This window comes from Neomonachus schauinslandi, chromosome 2 (genome assembly GCF_002201575.2).
Source record: "Neomonachus schauinslandi chromosome 2, ASM220157v2, whole genome shotgun sequence".
Classification (NCBI taxonomy): Eukaryota; Metazoa; Chordata; class Mammalia; order Carnivora; family Phocidae; genus Neomonachus; species Neomonachus schauinslandi.
Genome location: NC_058404.1, coordinates 122633075 through 122647414, shown reverse-complemented (window position 1 = coordinate 122647414; position 14340 = coordinate 122633075).

Below are 14340 nucleotides of genomic sequence, written 5' to 3'. Positions count from 1 at the left end.
GTCTGCCTGAAATATTCCCTCCTTAGATATTATCATGGCTTGCTCCTTCACTTAAATCATGCCTTTGCCCAAACACCACCTGCTCAGAAATTTGTCCTCATCTCCCTAAGAGAAAATCCCCTTCCCATAATGCTCTGCCTGCTTATCCTACCTTATATTTCCCTTTATAGCACTTAGCAGTTATCTACTATAATGATTGTTTTATTGTATGTGTACAATATCTATTTTATTAGATTGCATTCATTGTTTATTGCCTGTCTTCCTCAATAGATTGTAAACTCCACGATGGCAGAACATTTTCACTCTAGTGCCTGGAATAGTGCCAGACACATGGCTGAAATAGTAAGTATTTGTTGACTGAATGAACAAACATACAATGAGCAAACACCTACCACTAGTAAAAGTACTAATAAAATGAAACTCTTCTACACTTGTAGAGGATATGTAAATTTATAACAGCATTTTTGAATTTGTGTATGACAATATTCCGTTTAACACAGCAATGGATCACCATCCTCATAATCTAAATAAAGCTCCAAAATATAAGTACACACCCATATGAAAGATGTCTGTAATAGCAATACTTGTAGAAGAAAAAGCTAGCAACATGAGTGAATGTTCACCCATAAGGATATGGTTGAATAAAATGTGGTACGTACACAGCACAGATTACCCAGGCTTTAAAATAACTGAAATTAGGGGCACCTGGGTGGCTCAGTCGTTTAAGCATCCAACTCTTGATTTTGGCTCAGGTCATGATCTCAGGGTCATGAGATCAAGCCCCAGATGGAGCCCCACATGGGGCTCCATACTGGGTGTGGAGCCTTGTTTAGGATTCTTTCTTCCCCTGCCCCTCTCCCCACAGCACACACACTCTCTCTCAAAAAAAAAAAAAAATTAACTGAAATTAGACCTACACCTATCAACTTAGGAGTATCTGTACTATACAGTAAGCAAGAAAAGGAAGATTCAGGTAAATGTATATAAATCTCCACTTTATACCTGGGTGCATTTATAAGCACAGTGAAATGTGAGCTAATAGATTTGTAATAACGGGTATATGGGGTTTGGGTATGGTAAGAAAAAAAAAAGAATTCACTTTCAAGAAATGTCTACACCAAAATAAACACAATATATGGCACCATTGTGTACTATTGCACCCACAACTATAGGCTGTCTAACAGTCATTCCCTACATTTTTTTTTTTTAAGATTTTATTTATTTATTTGACAGAGAGAGAGAGCGAGAGAGGGAACACAAGCAGGGGGAGTGGGAGAGGGAGAAGCAGGCTTCCTGCTGAGCAGGGAGCCGGATGCAGGGCTCGATCCCAGGACCCTGGGATTATGACCTGAGCTGAAGGCAGATGCTTAATGACTGAGCCACCCAGGTGACCCCTACCATTTTTTCTTGCTATCAAAGTCTACCTGTCAATATAGAAGCAGAACATGCCAGAAGCACTCTTTCCCAGCTTCACTTGCAGCTGAGGGATAACTGTGTAACTTGACCAATGGAAGTAAACACTTGGTAGGGTCTCTAAGAAAGATCTCTTTTTTCCTTAAAAAGAGAGACACAAGGAAAAGTAGCTTATTTCCTTGCTTCCTGCTTTTGAACATAGTTATCTGAGTAAGTTATGGCTGGAACTGTGAGAGCCATCTTGTGACTAAGAAAGGAAAGCCAAGAAAATCAAGAGAAGCCAATCCAAAGCCCTAACTTTGCTAAGCTGCTGTAAACGCTGTAACTGTCAACCAGTAGCCTTATTATATGTTAGGTATTTAATTAATAAACCTCTGTTGTTGATATTGCTTTTCGTCAAATATTTGGTCAATTATAGCTCAACATCTAAACTAGCTCTAGGTTTATCTGGAAATTATGAATGCATGAAAATTTGACCACCAAAATATTAACAGTAGTCCTCATACTTTTATAAATTATTTGAATTTTTGATGAGCAAATATCATTTATATAGTCAGACCAAAATAATAAAGCTGATTTCATTATTTTAAAAAATGACGACTTCAGGGTCTGGTAGTAAATAAAAAATAGAGATAACTTTTAATGCTGTAAATGTGTTCATACTGAGAATTGTAAGAATTGAAGTATTTTCTTAAACAAAAAGGGGCTAAAAATATTACATCACGGAATGGTTAATACTAACAAAGAACAGAAGTTAAAGAATGCTTTGAAAACTTAAAGTATCCACTACAAGAATCAAAAATAAAATACACATTTTAGGAAGACAAAAGCAAAGAAAATAGTTCAAACCAAGACACTGAAAAAAGTAGCAATCAAGCATTTAAGAAAAACTAAAAAGATGATCATCATCAAACACATTAATTATAAGAATAAATTAATCTTCTGTATTAAAGACAGATGGGGGCACCTGGCTGGCTCCGTCAGTACAGCATGCAACTTTTTATCTTGGGGTTGTAAGTTCGAGCCCCATGTTGTGTATAAAGATTACTTAAAAAAAAATAAAAATGAAAAAAGACAGATGATATCAGAAAGGGTTAAAAATGACCAAAATCTGGTTTCCAATAGAAAATAATAGACTGAGGATAAACTTACCTCCCTTCCTTCCCATAATCATAATGAAATAACAATGAAGAAGAATAAGGACTTCTTATGCAAAACAGCTAGAAACCAGCATCTTTCCCTTTCTCTTCTTGGAAATTGTACAAAAACAAGAATATAGCGAGGAAGGAAACCCTGTGGCCTCTCCCAATGAAACACAGGAAAAGGATAATCCGCAGACACCTAAACATAGGTAAGTACTGCCAAAAGTGCCTGAGACTGCACAGAAGTGAACACAGACAGCCCAGTGGTGGCAGATCTGAGAGCACCAGAAAAAACACACTTGGACCCTAAAATGCCTGGCCTTCTTTACAACAACCAGCACAAGAACTAAAGTGCGGGCTATCGCAGACAAAGGGGAGTGGAAAGCTTAAACAGTATCAAAAAGGCCCAGCAACAGAAAATATGAGAAATACCAGTAAAGTACAGTTAAATTTTGCAATTCACTAAATAACTTTTTTAAATGGGCACAAAGATACTATCAGAAGTAAAATAGCAGTGTCTGGGTGGCTCAGTCGGTTAAGTGTCTGCCTTTAGCTCAGGTCATGATCCCAGGGTCCTGTAATTGAGAGCTGCCAAGCTCCGCATCAGGCTCCCCACTCAGTGGGGAACTGCTTCTCCCTCTCCCTCTGCCCCACCCCCATGCTCTCTCTCTCAAATAAATAAAAATCTTTAAAAAAAAGAAAGGGTGCCTGGGTGGCTCAGATGGTTGAGCATCAGCCTTCAGCTCAGGTCATGATCCCAGGGTTCTGGGATCGAGTCCGGCATAGGGATCTCTGCTTAGCGAGGAGCCCTATGCTTCTCCTTGTCCTGCTCCTTCTGCTTGTGCGCGTGCGCTTTCTCTGTCAAATAAATAAATAAATTCTTAAAAAATAAAAAATAAAAAAAAGCAAAAAACAACAAAACTGACCAACAGATGAATACTCCTCCAGAGAATATGAAAAATTATTATAAAATAAGAACAAAATGTATTCTAGGCTACTCTGGTAGCAACTGAAATCCAATGAACTTAAGTAAAAGGTAAGGGGATTTATTTGCACACTGATGCAGAAATTATTGAACAAAAAACAGAAAGAGCAGGGAAATATATGGGCTCAGGAACAACTGGAACCAGGAATGTAAACCACCAGTTCCCACACTACCCTTATTTTTTTTTTTAAAGATTTTATTTTTTTTATTTATTTGAGAGACAGAGAAAGAGTACAAGAGGGGGTAGGGTCAGAGGGAGAAGCAGATTCCCTGCTGAACAGGGAGACCGATGCAGGACTCGATCCCGGGAGTCCCGGATCATGACCTGAGCCGAAGGCGGTCGCTTAACCAACTGAGCCACCAGGAGCCCCCCCACGCTATCCTTATTGATTCTAGGGCATGCATGCATGTGCACAAACACACACACACACACACACACACACATTGGGAAAGGAGTATAAATGTGGCCAAAGTAGAGAAGTTTTATAAGAACAGAGCAGGAATTTTCAGTCCTGGCTGCACAGCTGATTACCTGGTGACTACCTGAGGGGCTGTTAAAAGTACCAGAAAGATTATAAATAAAAGACAAGAACAATTTTTGAAAACACACAAACTCCGCCCTTAAAATATATTCAGTATCACTCAAAGTAAGAAAACATTAAAACTGTACCAAAATACCATTTCTCCATTTGCCACTGGCAAATATTCAAATATTAGCAACATGCTCAGTTGGTGAAGTCATGGGAAAACAGGCACTTTCATATACTGCAGGTGGCAATGTACACTGATGCAAACTTTAAGTAAGGGACCAACAAAAACTACATCACTTATCTTTTAATCAAACAATCCTGTTTCTAGGAGTTTAACCTGAAGATATGTGAAAAGTTAGCAAAAGAATATTCACTGCAGCATTGTTTGTAATTGCATATATTGGAACACATACAGTCATACATAGGAGAGTGGTTGAATAAACTATGGGACAGACAACGGAGTACTCTGTAGCTATAAATAAGATCTCTATGAATTGATATGAAACAATTTCTAGGATACACTGTCAGGTGAAATAAGCAAAGTACAGAAGTATTTGTAGTATATCACCCTTTGTGTAAGAAATGAGGAAGTAAAATATGTATGTATCTACTCCTTTGTGCAAAAATAAATAAAGGAAAGACAACGCTGAGACTCATGAATTTAGTTACCCAAAGGAGGTGGGTTGAAATGGGGTAGAAAGGACACAAGGAATGAGGGGGAAGGAGAGGTTATTTTTCTGAGTATAGCTTCATAAACCATTTTGTCTTTTGGAATCATGTTAATGTTTTACACATTCAAGGAAGATGAAAGGAACGAAGGGAAAGGGGCAAGGGGAGGAAGAAAAAAAGGAGGGAAAGGAAAAGAGAGGGAAGGGACAAGACAGAAACAAGAAGTGATGGGGCAATGGAACCTAAAATGGAATACAAACAGAAACCAATGAACAAAATGGCATTTCAAATGGTAACAGCCACACTGAAGGAAGGGACGGGTAGGAGGGAGAACTGAAGTTTTGAACACAGTATTTGAACTAAATGCCCTACATCAAAAGATCAAATGAACTCTGAACATTTCTTGAATTCTTAGATTTTTTTTGTAAAGACAAAGGCTAGCAATTATGAAACTATTTTCTATTCCAGGATTGAACAAATAAGTAAATATATTGGGGATGATGTCCTGTTTTCTCACTGCACATAGAAAAGAATTACACATGAAAAGAGAAAATACAAAGACCCCTGTGTGATGTTGAGTTGGAATTAGAGATATCAGTGTAAACTCATGGATTTAAGGATATAAAGGATTATAGAAAGACATGTATGTAAATACATACATACTCCTATTTCCTAGCTCTGTCTACTGTGAGAACTTTTAAGCAATGACACTTTGGTAGCAATGAGTATACTAACTGTCCAGATCTCGGTTATAAATTCCAGTCTCCGCTAAAGGAATCAGGGCTCCATAGAGAAATCACCAATTTCAGAGCTACTGAAGTAGAAAAAGTACACGAGTCAAGAAAAGTCTGGAACATTCTTTTGTACCCAAAAGTAAATTCCACTCAAAGAATAATATGAACATGTCAAAAAGACAAAGAGCCAGGTTGAAGGAGTTCCCACTTCAATGTGAACATCAAATATGAACATCAAAATAATGATGACAAAGGCTTATCAATTAATAGAAAGCATGAGTCTGCACTTAAATAAGAGAAAGCTCTAACAATAGGAAACCAACTAATAAATATAGAAGGATGATGAAACAGAAAAATGACCATTTGTCAATCATCATAACTGAAGATAATACCATCACTAGGTACTAAAACTTTGTGGGCAAAATTTGTGAAGAAACAGGAAGTTCCACAACAAGATACTTATTAACTACAAAGGGAAAATTAGTAAAATTCTCCATTATACCCACAGAAGTTACCCTATTCAAGTGATCAAAATTAACATCACCAGTAATGGAACAAATTGGCATCATGTGTTCCTGGTAGGATGCCCTGAGAAAAACATGTAACTTCTGTTGTATACTTGCCGAAAGTTCATAACCTCATTCTAATCATGAGGAAATATTATTCAAACCCAAACTGAGAAATATACTACAGAATAGCTGGCATTTCTTCAAAGATGTTATTATTGTCATTAAGCCAAAAGGAGGGCTGAGGACCTATTCCAGATTAAAGGAGACTAAAGGGATAGGATACCTGAATGCAACATATAAACTGGTTTTCAATTGCTATCAAGGAAATTATTGGGACAGATGATAATATCTGAGTAAGATCTATGAATTATACCATTGTATCAGTGCTAATTTCCTGATTTTGATCATTGTATTATGCTTAGGTAAGAAAACGTCCTGGCTTTTAGGAAATATGCAATAAATATCTCAAGAAACACACTGAAGTATTTAGGGCAAAGGAGGATATCAGCTATTCTCAAGGGGTTCAGAAAAAAAAATTTAGAATAAAGTAAATGTGGTAAAATGCTAACATTGATGAATCTGGGTGAAGGCATACAGAAATTCTTTGTATTATCACAATTTTTCTATAACTTTGAAATTATGTCAAAATTAAAAGTTAAAAAATATTTTCTGGAGTTCACACATAGATAACTAATTATTGTTCTGGGATAAACTACCTATTCAAGATCCTAACCTACACTAAAGCCGCAGGGACTTCAGGAAGTAGGGAGTAGAGGAGGGGTGTTCAGGGTAAGTAACATCAATGATTACCTACTGCAATGGAGAAACATTAGCCATTTCTCTGTATGATAAAGCATACAATTAACAGTGAAATGTCATCTGTTAGCATCAAAGAACTTTGCATTGAATTGCTAAGGCAAAAACTTTCACAAATACAAAGGGAAAATGAACACATCTACAAATCTATTAGAGTAAGATTTATTAGGTGAGAGATTTTTGTTCTGCTTTGTTGTTAGTATAAACTACCCTGGCATGTAATAACCATTTAATAAGCATATTTTCATTTACATTATATAAATTTACAGATTATAATCATCATGGTGTGGGGGTGGGGTGGGGTGGGAACCATGTCTTCTTTTGTTCATCATTGTCTATTCAAGACTTAGCAATGTCTAACATATAATAGGTCCTCAATATTTATTGAATGGCTAAATACTGAGCCTGTTTATTAATACTTGTGGGAGATTGAGTACTAAGAAACATCTTTAATAGATCAGAATTCCAGTGGGATAAAGTTAAAAGTGCATATTCCCTGTACCTTCTTTTTAATTTTTAACTTAGTAAGATGATACCACACTTGGATGATGAATATAGGCTCTTCTGTTATACAAAATTAAGTATTCAGGTTATTGCAGATGATCCAGGTTTACTACCATGAACTATGACCTTAAATAGGCAAGTAGTGTGCAATATAATTATTGTTCCCCCCAAAAAAACATTCCACAGAGTACCTATCTAAAACCAGCATTATTGGGGCACTGAGTGGCTCAGCTGGTTAAGCATCCGACTCTTTGATTTCAGCTCAGTCATGATCTCAGGGTTGTGAGATCAAGCCCTACTTCAGGCTCCTTGCTGGGGGTAGAGACTGCTTGGGATTCTCTCTCCCTCTGCCCTTGCCCCTCACTCCAACCCACTTGCACTCTCTCTCAAAAAAAAATAAAATAACGGGCGCCTGGGTGGCTCAGCTGGTTAAGCGACTGCCTTCGGCTCGGGTCATGGTTCCAGGGTCCTGGGATGGAGCCCCACACTGGGCTCCCTGCTCGGCGGGAGGCCTGCTTCTCCCTCTCCCACTCCCCCTGCTTGTGTTCCCTTTCTCACTCTATCAATTAAATAAATAAATAAATAAAGTAAAATAAAACAAAACCAGCATTATCAGTTCTTACAATGTTGTGACTATTTTAACTGATTAAGACTTAACAGTGCCCGCTCATTTACCTAGGAACATATTTTGCATTTATGTTAAGAGTCTAATTAAAAGTTGAAAGAACTCAAACAACTTAATAGCAAAAAACCCCCAAACAATCCTATTTAAAAAATGGGCAGAGTCTAAATACATATTTTTCCAAAGAAGACATACAGATGGCCAACAGACACATCAAAGATGTTCGACATCATTATCAGGGAAATGCAAAACAAAATCACAATGAGATATCATCTCCCATCAGTCAGAATGCCTAGAATCAAAAAGACAAATAACAAGTGTTGGCGAGGATGTAGAGAAAAGGGGTCCCTTGTGGGAATATAAGTTGGTGAGCCACTATGGAAAACAGTATGGAGGCTCCTCAATAAATTAAAAATAGAACTACCACATAATCCACCTATTCCACTTCTGGGTATTTATCCAAACAAAAACACTAATTCAAAAAGATGTATGCACCCCATTATGTTCATTGCAGCATTATTTACAATAGCCAAGACACGAAAATAACCTAAGAGTCCATCAATGGATGAATGAATCAAAATGTGGTATACACACATAATGGAATACTACTGAGGCATTAAAAAAAACTATTTGAGACATGGATGGACCTTAAACATATTATGCTAAGAAGCCAGAGAAAGACAAGTTAACATATGATTTCACTTATATGTGGAATCTAAAAGACAAACTTACACACAAAATTCATAGATATAGAGAACAGACTGATCACTATCAGAGGGGACGACGATTGGGGGGTGAGCGAAATGAGTGAAGTCAATTGTATGGTGATGGATGGTAACTAGACTTATGGTGGTGATCACCTTGTACTGTATACAAATATTGAATTATGTCATACACTTCAAACTAGTATTATATACTAATTTTACTTCAATTTTAAAAAAGTTAAACTAGGGGCACCTGGCTGGCTCAGTCAGAAGAGCATGCAACTCTTGATCTCAGGGTTTAAGTTCCAGCCCCAAGATGGGTGTAGAGATTACTTAAATAAATAAAACTTAAAAAACAAAAAGTTAAACTAACCAAGTATAAACAAATAACAAAGGCTTTATAAATACTTTTCCATTGCCGATGTGGCCAAATGGTATAAACTGTTTTATAATTTTAGGGTGGTGCAGTCAGTTAAGCATTGGACTCTTGATTTCAGCTCAGATTATGATCTCAGGGTCATGAGATTGAGCCCTGGGTAGGGCTCTGTGCTCAGCACGGAGTCTACTTTAATAAATCTTAAACAAAACAAACCTGCTTTATAATTTTAATAGGTTCACATTACCAGGGATATTTCCTATGGTATTTTTTCAAACTGCAGATGTGACTAACTAGATGAAGATCAAGACCAGCATTAAAAAAACAAAAAACAAAACAAAAACAGATTAGCATAGAAAAATCTCAGAATGGGTCCCTTATGGTAAAGTTGAGTACAGCTTAGTGAAACTTTTGTTTTGGGATATACATATACATATAAATTGAGCCACAATATAAAATGTATTCCTTATTGTAGGTTGTTTTATGCTTCAGAACTCCTTCAGTACAATCTAGATCCATCTCTGCAGATTTGGTGACATTCCATTCAGGTACATGTCTTTATCAAGTTCAACTTTCACAAAAAGAATGGCAATCTTATTCCAAACACTGCTCCTAAAGCATATGATCACAAACCTAACTAGTTCTTCAGATAAATGTCAAAAAGTAAAACTCACTGGTATTTGAAACCTATTAAAAGATCACTTGAGAAAGTTATCTGCCACAGCTCCTTAATAGAACTTTTTGCAATGAAAGAAAAATGTACCCTTTTGGACAGTGCAGATATAGAGCATTATGCCTTAAACTATGGTCCATGGATCACAATAATCACCTGAATCACTTGGAAACTTACTAGAAATGCAGAATTATAGGTTTGATTCCAAGTATAATGAACAGAATGACCAACTGATTCACGTGCAGAATGAAAACAATCTAAAGGACTGGTTGTCAACGGGCACAATACCATTGAGCACTACCATCAGTGGAAATTTATGGGATACTTTGCTTGTAGCAATTACAGGTGGAGTACACAAAACAGATCTACATACCTAAGGACTAGTATCTTGAACAACATTCAAACATCCTGCCAGACATTCACATAACCTTTAAAAAAATCTATTTGTAATAGATTTTGAATTGAAATTTTGAATTTAACTATATTACATAATGTCATCTAACCAATTTTTGCACAACCTTAACACACTTGGAATTTTCTAGAAATACCATATGTACATTGAAAAAAGATAGTTTCAGTCCAGAACTTTGCTAAGTATTATTCACCATTTCAGAGTAACGTAATAGCTTACATTTAGGATTGTCACATTCCTACTGATACTAGGTAGAAGTTCAATTATCAGACATCATTATGTAGTTATACTTGAGCTAAAATAATTTTACTAAAAACTACTTCCCCTCTAATTTTTTTTCTCTTGTTATTCTATTATTCTATTATTCTCTAGTTAGGGTATTTGTTAAGTTTTCTTTAAAATGTGGATAAGCAAGTTTTATCACTCATGAATTTCACACTTCAGGATAAGAATGTGCAATCATACATTTCCTTTTACATATGGGGTGCTATGTCTGACAGATTTAAGAACTACTGATTTAAAGATTTATGCACATTACCATCCCCCTAGATCAGGAGCCCTTAATTTGGTGATACAAGGACATTCAGGCTAATTAATCCATGGAGTGGCTTCAGGAGGTCAACAGAATTCCCAAATACTATATACAATTTGATATATATGCATAGCCACCCTGGAGGGGATAACACATAACTTTGTCCCATCAAAAACTGTTAGATTGGGGCGCCTAAGTGGCTCAGTCGGTTAAGCGGCTGCCTTCAGCTCAGGTCATGATCCCAGGGTCCTGGGATCGAGCCCCGCATCGGACTCTCTGCTTGGCGGGAAGCCTGCTTCTCCCTCTCCCTCTGTCTGCCGCTCTGCCTACTTGTGCTCTCTCCCTCTGTTAAATAAATAAATAAAAATCTTTAAAAAAAAAAATAACAACTGTTAGATTAAGAACCATTACACTGTACCCTGGTACTCTATATACTGGACTGGATTATAAACTTGGATCTCAAAAAGTAGTTGAGCCCCATACCCAGTTACATTTATGGAACTACAGTTTGCATCACCTCATTAGCTTACATTGACAAACATTTTTAAAAACCCCATAAAAGAATTACTACAGAATGTCAGTCACTGCATCATGTACACTACAGGTGTTCTAGCACATTCGTTTTCTATGCAGACCCACGGAAGATGACTAATAGTCATTACACATTCACAACACATAACATCAGGCACTGCACTATACTCTGTACACACAACCTCAATTAAGTCTCACAACTGCCCTCTGATGTATCACTCGTTTCACAGATGAGAAAATTGACTTAGCTCAATGAATTTGACTAAGTTTATCTATCTAATAGATGGCAGAACTAGAATCTGAACTCAGTCTGTCAGACTCCAAAGCACGTGTGTACGTGCTTTTCTGGAGCAGATAACTTTTTTCCTTTGATCTTTCTATGGAATATTGACTGGATCCTGTCTTCCTTTGGCATAGCCTGTTAGATTACTTACAGCAGAAACTGTGGCCACAAATGGCAGTTGCCCAAGCACAATATTAACATCTCTGAATTACTTGTTTCTCCCTTTTATTTGGCTGCTAGATTGACTTCATGGAATGAATGCATTTTTCACGCTAACCTTACTTCTGGCTTAATCTTTTCTCACATTTCCCCCCTTTCTTCATTCTTCTACTCCCTGTAATAAAACAAGGAACAAATAAATGCATACCACATGCTGCTTTAGATAATACAGTAAATATATTAGTAAGAGTCCTACAGAGTGAGTACAAGCTTTTCTGGATAATTCAAAAACCACCTTGCAATCATTTTCTTAATTAAAACACCAACTATCACTTTGATAACAAGTACATAAGCTCCAGTATTTTCCAGTTTGCAAAAACACTGGTTACTTTGCTTTCAAAAGAGCAGTAAAAGAAATCTTAACATGCAGATAAAACAAGCATTTGAGGACATGGGCAAAAAGGAGGGAGTTCAATTGGGGATGTCTTTTAACATAAAAACCGAGACACTAAAAGGGACAATTAGGAGAAACTGCGGTGGACTCAGAGACACTGTGTTAAGTGGAAGGTGAAAGGAAATAAATAACAATGCACATCATACTTAACTGACTGTATTGATAATAAAGCCATCAAGTGGGGATGCGATTAAGAGTTTGCTAGAAGTGAAAAGGAAATGGGAAGAGAAGAAGAAATTTGGCTTTTGCCAGTAACACCATTGCTACAAAACATTTAGCGTAAGGATCAGACTTAAAAATTAAGAAAAGAAAAAAATTTCCACTAAGGGTCAGATAGTATCTTAGTCTTTGTAGGCCAGTCTCTATCACAACCAGCCAACTCTGCCGCTGTAGCAAAAACAGCCACAGACATATATAAACAAATGGATGTGGCTGTTTTAATAAAACTTTATTTACAAAATGGAATGCAGACCAAACGCAGCCTATGAGTTGGTAGTTTGCTAACCCCTGACATAAGAGATCCAATAGTCAGGGAGAAACAAATCTGAAGCACAAGACGAAGGTCATGGATAAGGACAAATATTTATAAGTCACTGTCATAAATAAAATGACAGAATGGATAACCTAAGAATAGCAGAAATGGAAAATATAAATACTTAAAGACAGAAAGAACAGCACTTTCTGAAAAGCATGAGGAGGAGGTAAATAATTAGTGGTTTCCTGAAAGTAGAAAAAGCATGTGAAATGAAAACTCATGATTCCCTTAAATGTCATTCTGGCTCAATTAACAAATCCCTTATGCTTGAGGAAGTGCAGGACACTGCAATTATTTAACCATGGTCATTATCTGGAAGACAGAGCCAGAACACAGAAAAGGCCCCAAATGTGTATGTAATACACTTAAGGCCTTGACATGAGACAACACAAAGCAGGGTCAAGTTGGAACAAAATCTTGCACCTCACATTATTTTATAGAGTATCCTATACAAACTCCACAGGCATTTCACAGAAACTATTTACACAAAATTGAGTCAAAGGTTGAAAACAAAAATAAAGCAAAAAATTAATACCCTTAAAAACAAAACCAAATGCCAAGGGAAATGTTTTGACAATATATAGATGTATTTGGGAAAAGCTCTCATTTCAAAAATTATGAAGTTCATTACACTGCTTAAAAATAAAACAGGGTCCAATATCAACATATTTGATTCAAGCTTTTTCAATGTTTACAGGCCTAAAATATAATAGGTCTTATTGCTTGTCTTTGGGAAAACGTACAATCTAGCAAAGAAACTATTTATGACTTGTATTTATAACAATGTTGGCTCATGAGAAAGTAAAGCAATTAAAAACCAATCAAAAAAATATCACAAGGCCCAAAACTGCAAAACTTACAAAGGAGCACTATAGAACAGTTACAGAACTGATGATGATTCATGTATGTGGATTATAACAGTCTGGATGGGGAAGGGGTAGAGAATAAGTGCCACTACTAAAGAACAGAAAACAATTTCCTTTACCCAAACCCAAAAAACTCCAGTATACAAAGGTAAGACTACAATTTACACAGGGGACTATAAAGGCAAAAATGACTAGGAAAGCAGGCAGGCAGTCCTCCAACAGAGCACACATTCATACAATGGATCAGTAGACCATGAACAAAAATAATGTTCTATGTGCACAATGACAGCTAAAAATGTCCAAAATTACTAAATGAGAAAACGCCAGCAAAATGATTTGTGTCCAAAGTTACACACACATGCACACACATATATCTGGTGTGTGCACAGAAAATTCAGACATTTACAACAGATGTGAGTGGTACCTTGAAAAAGAAGAGTGGGACTGAACAAGAAAGGAAATTTTTACCTTCTACCTTTCTGTAGTGAAAATAAAATAAGCATGCATTATGTTTGATCAAACATTAAAGGAAAAAACATTATCAGTATTTTGGGAAGGTAACTATAGGACTGCTGTCTATAAAACCACACCAGTGTAGACACAATCACATTTAAAATGCTTCACCATACTCAGTATGTTAAATGGAAGTTGTAATTTTTAAAAAGTACAATCACATAACCAGAAAAGAACTACCAAATTTCTCTTGGACAATCTTACAGACCTCAGTAATATAGAGTAAAAATTACGTCTTGCAAAAGCTGTAATTCGCATGTGAGGGTTTAGTCCAGTCTTCCTATATAGTGTGATCTGTTCATTCAATGTTAAACAGTCTCATTTTATATGTACCTTCAGATTAATTCCTAGTAATAGAGACGCAAGGAGGTTTTTTTT